The sequence below is a fragment of the Lepidochelys olivacea genome (assembly GCF_965140295.1).
Source record: "Lepidochelys olivacea isolate rLepOli2 genome assembly, chromosome: 12".
Taxonomy (NCBI): domain Eukaryota; kingdom Metazoa; phylum Chordata; order Testudines; family Cheloniidae; genus Lepidochelys; species Lepidochelys olivacea.
This window is the reverse complement of record NC_140422.1, coordinates 26,426,164-26,439,249: the sequence shown is the minus strand read 5'-3', so window position 1 is coordinate 26,439,249 and position 13,086 is coordinate 26,426,164. Positions and strand designations below refer to the sequence as shown.

The window sequence follows — 13,086 nt, the reverse complement described above, 5'->3', positions numbered from 1 at the left end:
ATGGACTAACCCTCCCATATGAAAAGTTTCTTGCATTTGGTTTATGGCCTGAAATGTCGGGATTTGTACCCATGAAAGTCTTACTTAATACTTTCTATTTCAAATACTTCAACCTCCCCCTGCCTTTTTCTGGATCTTTAATGAAAGAGATAATAGCGATTGTTACAATGGGAGTAAGCCAGTGATAACTTGACATAAAACTCCGTACTGCACTTCACTGTTTAACGTAGTAACAGTAGACAAGGGTTCAATTCACACCTTATCTTTTGTTGGGGCTGAAACTCCCCATTTTCAACAGAGCAGGCCAATGGAAGGGAGCACAATGGAAAAACACAATAAAAAAACCTTCATCTTCAATAATAAGTTCAGACAGTGATTATCATTGATGAATTGACATCCATGAGCACTTTTAACTCTGAGTCATAGCTGAATGTGTGTGTGTGGGGGGGAAGCAGTAGAATAAATCAATAGTGCCATGTAATTTGGTCCCACGGTTCCAAAGAATGCATGGGCCCCCTGACCACAGAGCACTAGCCAATTCCTGAAAAGGAGATGCCTATTAAATTCTCTTTTTGTTCCTCCCATACTCTCTTCAGTTTGGCTTCAGTCCACACCTTTCTCCTTCAGTCACTCCCCCCTCCCCCTGCATCTTGTCCCCTTTCCCCCTCTCCCTTCCTGAGTCCCCATTAATCCCCTCCCAGAAAACCTGACCAAAAAAAATGAAACCTATGGAAATAGTTTGCAAATGCCATGCTATCACTTTGCTTGTGTGTTATACCCCTTTCCCTGTTTTGTCAGTTTAGACCGCAAGCTCTTCAGGACATAGGGTGACCAGATGTCCCGATTTTATAGGTCTTTTTCTTATATAGGCTCCTATTACCACCTCACCCCCATCCAGATTTTTCACATTGCTGTCTGGTTATCCTAGCAGGACAGGAACTCTCTTTTATTTTGTGTTGGTACAGTACCTAGCACAACAAGACACCAAATCTGAGTTGGTCCCCAGATACTACTATAACATAGTGAATAACAAAATAATGCAAATTTGGTTCAGTAAGGTTTCTCTGTTAGTTTTTAAACACAAGAGCACTGGAAGTATTTTCCCCTCATTTGAGAGGGTCTACAAGGTCAGCCTTTCTGTGTTAGTCAATCCCAAAGGGAAAAAAATAATTTCCCCTCAGAATGCTCCATAATTTGAAGAATATTTTGAACACATTTCAAAGCCTGACCAACACTGTTTGTAAGCCAGGAGCAATGTGTATGGTGTGGAATACACACAATACTTTGAACTGGATGATTAATATGCACCTCTTTTTTCAGTCATTATTTTCTACCTGTTTATAAGCTCACAAAAAAACTAAAACAAAATCATATCACAAATCACTATGGCCCCTGCACTGCAGGAACACTGCATTTGTTTTCTTTACACCCCATCAGCTTCATTATGTATAAGTAACTATCTCAATGAACCGTTTCACACCAAGTTCTATATAAATCCTCCTGCAGCAAGACGATGGAGAGAGGGAGCGAAGAGGTCTCCACTCCCAGGTGAATATTTCTCCAGCATTAACTGGTAATGGAAAATATTATTCAATTTCCAGACTTCATCCATCCTTGAGTAGGAATGGCAAATCCCCCTCACTATAGATGTTGAAGCAGATTATGGAACCTTGTATTTAAAGTTGTGGATGGAAATCTTGACCTTGGGGCATACCGCAGCTCCTTCTGCGGCTGACACTCGTGTACATGTGCTATCATGGCACTGTGCCTAACCACAAAAAGTGGCATGCCAGTTTCAGTAGAGTTCTGCTGCAAACCAGAGTGAGATCTAGAAGCTTTGTCTACCTAATGACTTAAGATTTATTGGATCAACTTCTGTTGGTGAGAGAAACATTAAAGATATTACCCCGCCCACCCTGTGTCTCTAATGATTTAAGAGGTTTTTAGGCATTCTTCTAGAACAAATACACCACATTTATAACTTATGTTGTCATATTTGTTTTCCACTCAGATAGTGTACCTGCACTCCCACCCCCATTAAGGCAGAATAGCACAATACACTGCACGTACCTGAATGGCAAGGAAGATGTACAGAGCTTTATAAATCATGTGTACTGCTGAAGAGCTCTTTATTTAGTAAAAGGAAGAATTCATATTATAATACAATGTTTAACCACATCACCTATGAACTAGAGTCACTAATAAATTAGAAACCTTACTCAAACTCAGGAACTCAGATGCTGTACTGATGGCAGTCATAAGTTCTTCGATACACAGAACAAAGGCATTTTTTCCCTCAAAGTACGGCTAAGTGGATAACAGTTTCCAAGTAGGTGGTAGTCTAAAAAAAGTGAGATTGTAAGATCTCCTGACCCTAATTTTAAATCTTGTAGGAAAGATGCGTGAGGTAAGGAGATATTACAGGTACTGATCGTTCAAATGTCATCCGAGGGATTAAGCGTCAAATCCTGTTACCAAAGAGGCTCAGGGGAATTTTGCTATGGATTTCAATGGACTCAAATCGGATCTTTACAACCAACAATTTATTAATTATAAAGGCTGATGCTTTCAAAAGTAGCCCCTAGTGTTAGGTATCTAAATCTGGGCTACCCAATTGTCTAAAGTGGGACATCCCAACACAGAGGCACCCAAAATTAAAGACAACTTTTAAAACATGGGATTCAAATGAGCTAAGCACTTCACAGAGTAATAAAGAGACCAAGTAAAACTCAAATAAAATTAAAGGAAGTTCAAATACTTTCTTCTCTACTGGCTTAATAAAGAGCTATTGAAAATTGCTGTGAACATTTGCAGGCAACAGAAATAAAATTAAAGGAAGTCTCTCAAGGTACTCATCAAGTTACTTTATAGTCTACTGCAAGATCTTTTCAGGCATCAGAGAAAATGAAAGAAGAACCAGATGGACAAGTGTCATTTACAAGGCCTAACCATCCTGAATGTAGTGGCTTTCTAATACGATAAGCCCATTCACCGCTCAGAAGCGCTCCCACAGAAACAAGAAGTGAAAGTTAGCTTATTTGACAATCTTGCTCCTTCCAAAATAATGCCATTTTGTACACAGTGTATGTATAGAAAACTGTGGCTCTTCATAAAGTCAAGACACAAGAATTGCAAAGACTACCACATCTTGAAAATGCAGCTTGCCTACAACCACAGCCTGGATGTCACACATGGATGCTCAGCACCCTACAGCCTGCCTTGACACACACACTTTGCAGAGTGCTCAGCTGGCCAGGACACATTTTTCTGCTTTCAGCTTATAGGACACTTTGCTATGCAAATTACTCATAAGAATGCTGCTAGCAGAGCATCTCTCAGAGAACATGCACCAATGTTTTTGTGATGGTCATTCACACACATTTTGGGAAAGTCACAGATGTGCTCACAAAAAAGCCACTCTGCCCTTCACCTTCACTTCTTCCTGCACCAGGTCACTGATCTCAAAAGGTTTTTGATTTAACCAGTCCCACTTTTATGACTCAATTTGGGTTCATGTAATTAAAGGTTCTGATCACTTACTAATTTTTCCCCCCACAAAAAAACTTTGTACCTATTTCTGCTTTCATCAGTTCTTCATGTTGGCCAAATGGATCAAAAACTCAGCACAAAGTCACTTGCAAATACTGTAACCACATAACCATTCATGATGATGATAATTCTACTGCTTTTCTAGCTCCTCCTTTTTCTCCTTTCTCAGTTTCATCCAAAGCCTACCTGGCCTTTTCCACTAAGTCCTCATCAACGCTGTTGCAGCACAATAATGAGCCTGTATTGATTTATTCTACTGAAATTAACAGTGCCAATCATTATTCCCTAGCCTAACAAATAGAAGGGAGGTTCCCTCATTGCCCCTTGTGAGCAGGTGAAGTCACAAAGACCCCCACTTTTGAAGCTGCCCACGTTACTTTTTATCTCCAGAACGCAATATTTACACCAGAAGCAACAAACCAAACTGATCTCAAATGGTTAGAAAATAAGAGCAAACACTCACCCTGGGTTTCTTGCTTCCCCCGGTAGCAACGGCTCCGTCAAAGCAACCATCTCCAGTTTCCCAAACAGCCATGGTTGTTGAGTACTACTTTCTTCCTAAGGAACTGCCTGAGCAGCAATCTCCAGCCCTGCCTCCTTATCCTCTGCTGAGCACCTGTGCAAAAAAAGGTGGGTCTGTGTTAACCATTTGCCTGCCAGTGAATAGAAACAGAGCTCCTACATCCAATCAATTCCTCAAACCTACTGCACCCTTTACCCATATTTGAAATCCCTCACAGCACCAAAACCTTGCAGACAATTTTCAGTGCACGGTCTCCCATCCTTTCTGTACAATGGCTTCTTCTCTTTACTTTTTTATTCACAGTAACACAGTTCATATTTACCATTTTATACCTGTTCCCCCCACTCTCCTGCTTTTGGCATGGTCACCTTTCTAAACAACTCCCCTCCAAAGCTTTCATTTCCCAGTATTTTATGTAGTGCAACAAGCTGGTTCTTGAGATAAGCTCTCTTATTCTTAAAGAGCTAAAGAATACAACATTGTGTTCACATGCTTTCCTGCTAAATATCTGAGCAGAGAAAGCATGAAACTCTGAATTACTTACAGTTTATAGGGATCCTCTCCATGTTAGTGGCCTGATTCACTATTGCCTTGCACCTTGTGTACTCATTTATCTCTGCAAAGTGAGTAGAAAGTTTAAAATGCCATTACCATGCAAGAGATTTGTGATATGGTACCATTTTGCACCTGCTTTGCATAAGTGTAAATAACTATGGGAGGTGCAAGCCAATGGAGGTCAGTGCTTGAACCTAGGAGCTGCGTGCAGTGGAGGACTGAAGGTGGGTGGGAAAGGCACTTTCAAGTTCAAAGACAAATATTGGTAGATTTCAAATTTAGTTTCATTTCTTTATTCTAAAATGCAATATACATTTTCAAAGGAATCTTTTTTGGGGTTTTTCTATTATACATGTATAAGTACATGTGCATTGAATCAAGAGAAGTCTTTCTATGGACTCCAACAGGCTTTGAATCAGGACCTTATTTAACACTAAGAACAACATCTTGACTACACTGAAAAGATGCATAGGAAAAGAACAACTGTATAACAGTAGGTTTCAGTAGTCTATCACAAATAGAGAAAAGAAGCCAAAGAAAGTAGCAATTTCAGATCAGTGTGTATAGTATATTAGCTTTTGCATTGTGCAAATATCCTATATCCTTATTTCTCAACACTGTATTAAATAAAGAAAACACAGTAATTTTCATTTATTTTAATGATGTTCCTGCTAAACAAATGTTTGGATTCTTTTTACATCTGAAGCTTCAGCTTATTGGATTTATTTATATGTCCTTCAGTTTTATTAAAAAAAAAAAAGGCTCTCCCTAGAAAGACAGGGTTATGCCATCTGGAGTTTTACCAGATGAGTTTTCATTGATCTTCAGTCAGTCTTTGTTTAGTCAACACCTGATATTCTGGGCTCTTGTGAGGAAAAGGGGTAGGGGGTCTGAAAGTTGGTTTGTTTATAGAGCTGTCATAATGGAAAAGTCTCAGAGGATTCCAAAGTAAGAGATTGTTTTCAGTGAGGAGAAGAAAACAGCTAGACTGTCTCCAGACATCTCTTCTACAGAACTGGAAGGAATTTTCACTTTTCATGTTGATTCTCCAAGCACATCTTTCTTCTGCAGGTTATTTCCATTTAACAGAACATAAGCAATCGTAAGTAATTATTGTGATGTTACACCCCATACTCTCCATAGAAATATGGTTATGAGATGAATATGGAATAACTAAGATATACTTTCTGCAAGATGGCTCATGTAAGGTATCATTGGGAAGGTTATGATTTACTGAATGTGATTATCCTGTTTGTAGGCATGTATCATTTCTGTATCTAAATTTAGGAATATTAACTATGTAACAATTACAACTGTGTATGTATTTGTGAGACACCCACCAGTCAACCGACCATCACAGCCTTAATGGGCCGTTAGGAAGAAACAATAAGACTGTGAAGATACTAATCTCTCTCCTTCCTGAGAGGCATCCTGGGATATAGCTGTGACATTACCAGGTCAGGTGATAAGATCACCTGATAGAAAATACCACCTTAGACACTGCTGGTACCTTTCCTCTGTAGGGGGATGGTGATCAAACAAAGGTTTCAAGCCTTACGTAAATCCTTTTTAAGGCTGGGGAGGGACTCTCCTCCATTGCCTACCTAAGAAGAAAGACTGCTGAAAGCACCTGAGAGAAAAGGCAGGGGTGAGTCCAGACTGAGGCAGGGGTCCAGTATATAAGAAGAGATAACTGGAACTGTAAACTACAGAAACTGTATCCTGCCTAATTCAACATTTAGGGTGAGAAATTACATTTTGTAACCAGTTTCTTTTGTGAATCAAGCTTAGTTTGCATGTTTTGTTTTATTTGCTTAGTAATCTGCTTTGTTCTGTTTGGTATCCTTTATAATCACTTAATCTGTCTTGTAGTTAATAAACTTATTTCTTGTTTATAAGATAACTCAGTTTGTGTAATCCATATCTGGGGGAGACAAGAAACTGTACATATCTCCCTTCACATTGAGAGAGAAATTTTTATGAGCTTGCGCTGTGCAGATTTTTCTATACAGTACAAGACAATATATCTTTGGGTCTTCACTCCAAAGAAGGTGGGAACCTGAGTGCTGGGGCAAGTCCCTTAAGATGAGTCTTCCCAGAGCTGATCACAGTGTTTGTGTCTTTCTGAAGCTGGGTGGGGCCCTGCCTGTGTGTGTGTACTAGAGGAGGCTGAAGAGCCTGGCTCAACAAGACAGGGTAAAGGGGGCCAGGCTGGCAGAACGGGTGGGCTCAGTGGTATCCTAGTACATCAGGTGGCACCTTAAAGGGGGGAAACCCATCAGAATTATATCTTTTGGCAAACTTTTGATGAACAAAAGAATACTAAAATTTCTCAAATTCATTATGTTCATGTTGACAAGAAAAGTCTTACAGTCAGAGTATCCCTGCTGCTATTAGATTGAATGCCCAAATAGCAATGACATTTTGAATATCTCATTGTGTTAGGATACCCCAAAAGCCATGGCAGCAACATACAAACAAAGCTGATACTTAGACTATAAAATCTGTGGGGTAAGAATCATCATTTTGTTCTGTTTGTACACCACCTATTGCTCTGGGGTCCTGACCCAGGACTGGATCAATGCACAATACAATACAAATAATAATAATACCTATATTAAAAAGTCTGTGAAGACTACTTTTAAATGGGGCATGTGCCCTTTTTTGCTTCCTTATAATTTTTAAAGAAGTCTTTAAAGCTTTTGTTCTCCCACAATGTTTCTTTCTCATTATTTCATTACAAATATCAGGAATGCCATGTCTTTTCCTCTCTGATTTTGCTAGAAGTCTTCTTGGGTGTCTCACGGCATGTGTCTGGTATTCTTGTGCACTGTAACTGAAGGAGTAAAGGAGTTTAGTCTTCAAGAAAGGTGCCACTTATCAAATTGTTTATTAATTACTGAAGTTTTGAACAGCCTGACTAAAAATCTCTCCATCCCTCTCTCATCGGTTCCGCTTTCAGTCTCTTGATTTGTGTAATGCCATTATTTTATTCCTTCCACTTGTTATAAAGCTTTTTAGGCTAGATAAGACTTGAATTTCTAATGCCAAAAAAGGGCAGGGGATTGGGGGGAGGACACCTTTCTTTTAAATGAACTTTCAGGTTACCTTTCTAAAAAGGCATAACGGGACAACTTTTTTTCTTTGTAGATCATATTTTTTAAAAACAAACACAAATAAATGACATGAATGATCCTATTATATTAAATAGAAAAAATTAACATAATGCAAGACACTTCTCAATGTTCTGGTGAAGATTATCACCATCATATAGGTATCACTTTACTGCTGCACATACAGCACAAAGTCCTTTCAAGCGAATTCCAGAATATCTAAGCAAACGCAAATGCTTGTTAAAATATTCTGTATGAGTTTAAATTACAAATCACTCTGTGCAAAGGGATACAGGACCATATGAGACAGCATGCTAACAAAAAGAGTATTGTAAGAGAGGTAAAGTCTCATATTTCAGAGTTTAAGCCAATGTCTAAATATTCGGGATTAGGATGGGACTTTCATGGGGGATAGATTTTCCCACATCTGCCAACAGCGGGATTTCTTGTACTCTCATCTGAAGTATTTAGTGCTGGCCACTGTCAAGAGCCCAGATACTTAATCAGATGGAATGTGGCTGTGGTCCAATGAGACAATTTCTACATTCCTAAAACTAAATTGTTGGCCTAAATTGTGTCAGAAGAAGCCAGTGAGGTGGCATTCCCTTTTCCACCTCAACCTCTAAACTCATGGAAGCCTGGCCAAGTGACCACTACACAGTAAGGTTCTGTAGATTCAAGGTGCATGGTTTAGGGTGAGAAGGCAGAATTTCTGGGGTCCAGTGCTACTATACAGCACTGTTATTGGGGAGCCCAGCATGGAAATACCTTAAGGGGATTTACTACTGACCTTAAAAATATTAATCCTCATTGGCTCCTGTCTGGGGAGGAGGCGGCACTGGCAGCATGGCTGTTGGGAAGAGGGCCTCAAGAAATAACATAGGTGGGATTTACATGTGGATGTACCAGCCCTTCCAGCTGTCACCAGAGATCTTGTAATACTGTGGGGTTGGAAGACATGACCCTCTTTCCAGATAGGCCAACCCCATTCCCCATCAAACCTGATTCCTTGCAAATTCCACAAGTGGAAAGTCATAAAACAAAATGAATGTGTTTTTAGACTCTTCATGGCAGGGACCATGTATATTTTTGTGTTCAGACAGTTCTGTACCTGTTTGGGGCCTCTGGGTACTACCAGAGTACAAATAATAAACAATAATAAATTATACTAATAGTGATGATCCTGGGGTTAATCAGGTCTATGGAAATCCCCATGTCACTAGCTCTCCTGTGTGGGTTTTCTGCAGCAGGCTATTCTGTAGCCCAATAAAAATACCTGTTAGTTACTCCTGTTTCAGCAATGCTGGGAAGAACCTTGCACTCTGTTTTCATCATTGAGTCTACAGAGACTTTTTAACACAAAGTGTTGCAAGAAACTCTGCTAAAACCTGTTACCTAAAACTTTTGTAATACTCACTTATAGAATAATAATTTATTGGAACACTTAATTTCCTGCTAGTCCTACCTCCCAGGTCTGAACCACAACAATAGAACAAACAAGATAAAGATATAGCACCATCTGTTGGTGGAGGTGCTGTCTACACTAATCATTACAGTATCTTCCTTTCATGACCTAATTTCAGAACACTGAGACTGAAGTTTGTGACTGTGCATGGGGTGAATGAAATGAGATGCAGACAGGGGCAGAGCCTTAGAGCCTTAATGTCTCTTCATGCATGAACTTCAGAAAGCCAGGAAAGGGCTTGAGAAGGGGAACAAAATGATATAATAAAATTAGAACAGATGCAACTGCTTGTCAGGCGGGGCCACATTACACCAGTTCATCAATGACTGTAGTGGTTCACCACCTGCTTCTAGATACAGTTTGGGGTGTTGACTTTGGTCTCCTAAACTGTGTGTGTCTGAGATTTTGCCTTTTCTTCCTGTGACCCACCATGGCAGATGAATTTAATACAGCCCCACATGACAATCTCATAAGAAAACTAGGCAAGTTACTATAACGTGGGTGCACAACTGATTGAGAGACGGTACTGTAAGTGTAGTTATCAATGGTGTGCTGTCAAACTGGGAGGGCATATCATGTAGTGTCCTTTAGGAGTCTATCTTGGGTCCAGTGCCATTCAATATTTTCATTAATGATTTAGATAATGGAATGGAGAATATGCTTTTAAAATGTGTGGATGACACCAAGTTGGGAGGCAAACACTTTGGAGGACAGGATTAAAAAGGACCTTTGGAATTGGAAAATTGATCTGAAACAAACAAGATGAAATTAAATACAAATTAAATGCAAAGTACTGCACTTAGGAAGGAAAAATCAAATGCACAGCTACAAAATGGGGAATAATTGACTAGGTGATAGTAATGCTGAAACAGATAAGGGGGATTATAGTAGAGCACAAATTGAGTGAATCAACAGTGTGATGCAGTTGTGAAAAAGGCAAATATTCTGGGTTGTATTAATGGAAGTGTCACATGCAAGATACAGGAGATAACTATCCCGCTCTACTTGGCACTGGCGAGGCTTCGGCTGGAGTACTGTGTCCACTGGGTGTCATACTTTAGGGAAGATGTTGACCAACTGGAGAGAGGCCAGAGGTGAATAATAAAAACGATAAAAAGTTTAGAAAACCTGAACTTTGAGAAAAGGTAAAAAAACCTGGGCATGTTTAGTCTTGAGAGAAGAAGTCTTAAAGACAATCTTCAAATAGACTAAGGAGTGCTATAAAGAGGAGAGGGATCAATTGTTCTGCATGTCCACTGAAGGTAAGACAAGAAGTAACCTGCTTAAATTACAGCAAGGGAGATTTAGGTTACATATTTGAAAAAATTTCTAACTATAAAAGATTGTTAAACAGTGGCAGAGATGTCCAAGGGAGGTTGTGGAATCCCCATCATTGGAGATTTCTAAGAACAGGTTAGACAAACACCTGTCAGGGATGGTCTAGCTTTATTTGGTCCTGCCTCAGCAGAGTGGGCTAGGCCTGATGACCTTTCAAGGTCCCTTTCAGACTTACATTTCCATGGTTCTTTGAATTGAGCTGGGGAATTTGTGCTAAATTCGGTCCTAAACTGATCTAACGGAGGCTGAGTTGCGTGAAGTTTAGCACAAGACTGATCTCTTTTTTCAAGCATTAGCCTCGGATGTACAGAACAGGGTTTGTTTGTTTCAGTGAGGAAAAATTTGCCTCATACAACAGGCAGAAATGTGTCTATATGGTATGTCTGTTATCTTCATAGTAACTGAACACCTCACAAACATGTAGACTACTAATTAGAGTTGTATGTATGATTTTTCCAATTCAGTGACCAACCTGAAAAAAAATTGTTTCAGGTTTATCCAAAGCAAGTTTTTCCGTAAGGTATGGCTTCATTTGAAGTTTATTTAATTTTACTTACGTTTTAAAGTTATTTTGAATTGAAAAGTCAAAATGGTTCATTTCAAAGATGGTACAACAAAGACTGATTTGTTCTTAGCCAGATAATTTGATGAATTTGTGCCCATCTAGGCAGTTCTAGTGAACAGAGACTTTCCATCTGAAAAGTTTTACCCAGCTGTACTACTAATGTACTTAACCTTTGGCTTGTGCTTAAATATCTTGTTGAACTAAAGACATAATCAGTCCTGAAACATCTCAAACTGAGATCTTGCTATTTTGCATATTAGTTCATTTCTCTTTATCATTTACTTCAAGTTACAAATTGACCCACATTTAAAATACAATGACCATGTGTTGACTTGAAATGTCGGCCATGGGCCTAGCTTTGATCTGTTGTCACAGTCTCTGGGTGACAGCCAATATCTGAATATTTTTTTAATCCAGGGAAAAGCAAAAAATATAGTTTACTAGTTTCATAGGGAAACAAATATTGCTTTTTAAAAGCTTCAGCTAGTGTCATGTGAACTAATCAGTTAGAACAAATCTGCCAAGAACTTGCTGCCTCGGGTAAGTGACTTCAGAATTTGGAGGAAGACATTTTAAAAGTCCTACAGGGGGCATAATTCATACACCCCACCAAAAAAAAAATATATAACATTAAAGCTGTAAGTACACGTGTTGATATTATTTTTCTGCTCAGATATTCATGGAGCTGCAAAAGAACTAATGAGACAACATATTTTGCTGACAATTCAGCCTACAGATGACACCCAACTCCTTATCTTGCTTACACCAAAGAGAAACAGCACCAACCACCAGCTTCCTTAATGCCTAGCACCTATATGAAAAGCAGCTGGCTAAAACGGAATCCAGGCAAGACTGACTAAGGTAGGTAAGAAGAGGGAAGCACTTCTAAGAACTTGCCTTTGTAACATTCCCCGGATGTGGGCATCTGACTTCAAAGTGATACATAGCTTTGGGGTCCTTTAGGACTCCACAATAGCAAATAATGCCCACTTTCGTCTGTAATTGGTCAGAAAATCGCACTGCCTTCCTATCAACACAGGCCCAATGACCTCTAGGGTTGATTACCTAGCCACATTGGGCAAGATCCTCATGTCAGTACAGTCATTTTGTGCCACTCTGTTGGTGCAAGGGAACCATAAAACTGCCATGATCAGATGGGGGTGAGGAGAATTCTCCAGACATGGGGGGCAACATGACTAAAGCAAGGCCAAAAATCTGACCTTGGATGAATGCTTTCTGAGGATTAGCACAAGATGCTCTTCTCAATGGAAAGTGAACATTTTTCTATGTTGCACACTGCTAGGGGCATTGTTGTGCTTTATATTTTGTAAAAATCAAATTTTATTTTGAGAATTAAAATTGTATATCTATGGGAAAAAAATGCATAACAGTGATAATGAATCCTTTCTACAAGAACCTTAAGATATCTGGAGAACACAGCAAAAATGTGCACACACTCTCACTTAAGGATATCTTGTGCACTCTTGTGAATTAATTTAGGACAAAAGGATACTGTGTACTTTCACAGTGCAGTGCCTCCCAGAAAGGAACCTAGTGGAACAGATACAAGGCCTAGATTTTTAAACAACATTCCGTCACAAATTCTTTCCATATGCCACAGGAAGTTATTTGTAATCTGTATTAAGCATAGGACTGGAGCTGCAAGTCTCTCCAGTGCAGCACATTCTATTATGTCTCCAGTGTGTTCAGACATAACTGATGGACTGATTTTTATTTTACTGGACTATTTAGGAAACATGGGCAGGGAGAATTTGTAATTTACTTTCAGACCATCACTGGTTTCAGAGCATCCTTGAATAAAGCCATTTCTCCACGTTTATACTGCACTTACACTTTAACGTTAATTTGTTCATCTAAACCCTTGAAACAATATGAAGTATGTCACTGATTCTCTCAGTTCTGTTAAAAAGGGAAATAAAGTGTTATCTATAGCTTCTAAACAGTGTTTTCTTTAACT

At 39.3% G+C, this 13,086-nt stretch overlaps 1 long non-coding RNA gene across 1 annotated transcript in view; it reads right to left on the bottom strand.

Annotated features, from left to right (window-relative positions):
• Positions 1–13,086, bottom strand: part of LOC311529270 — a 229,688-nt gene that overhangs the window by 113,019 nt on the left and 103,583 nt on the right. Inside the window, exon 3 of the long non-coding RNA XR_014713812.1 lies at positions 4,013–4,165. This is a non-coding gene — a long non-coding RNA (uncharacterized lncRNA). The remainder of the gene's footprint in view (positions 1–4,012; positions 4,166–13,086) is intronic.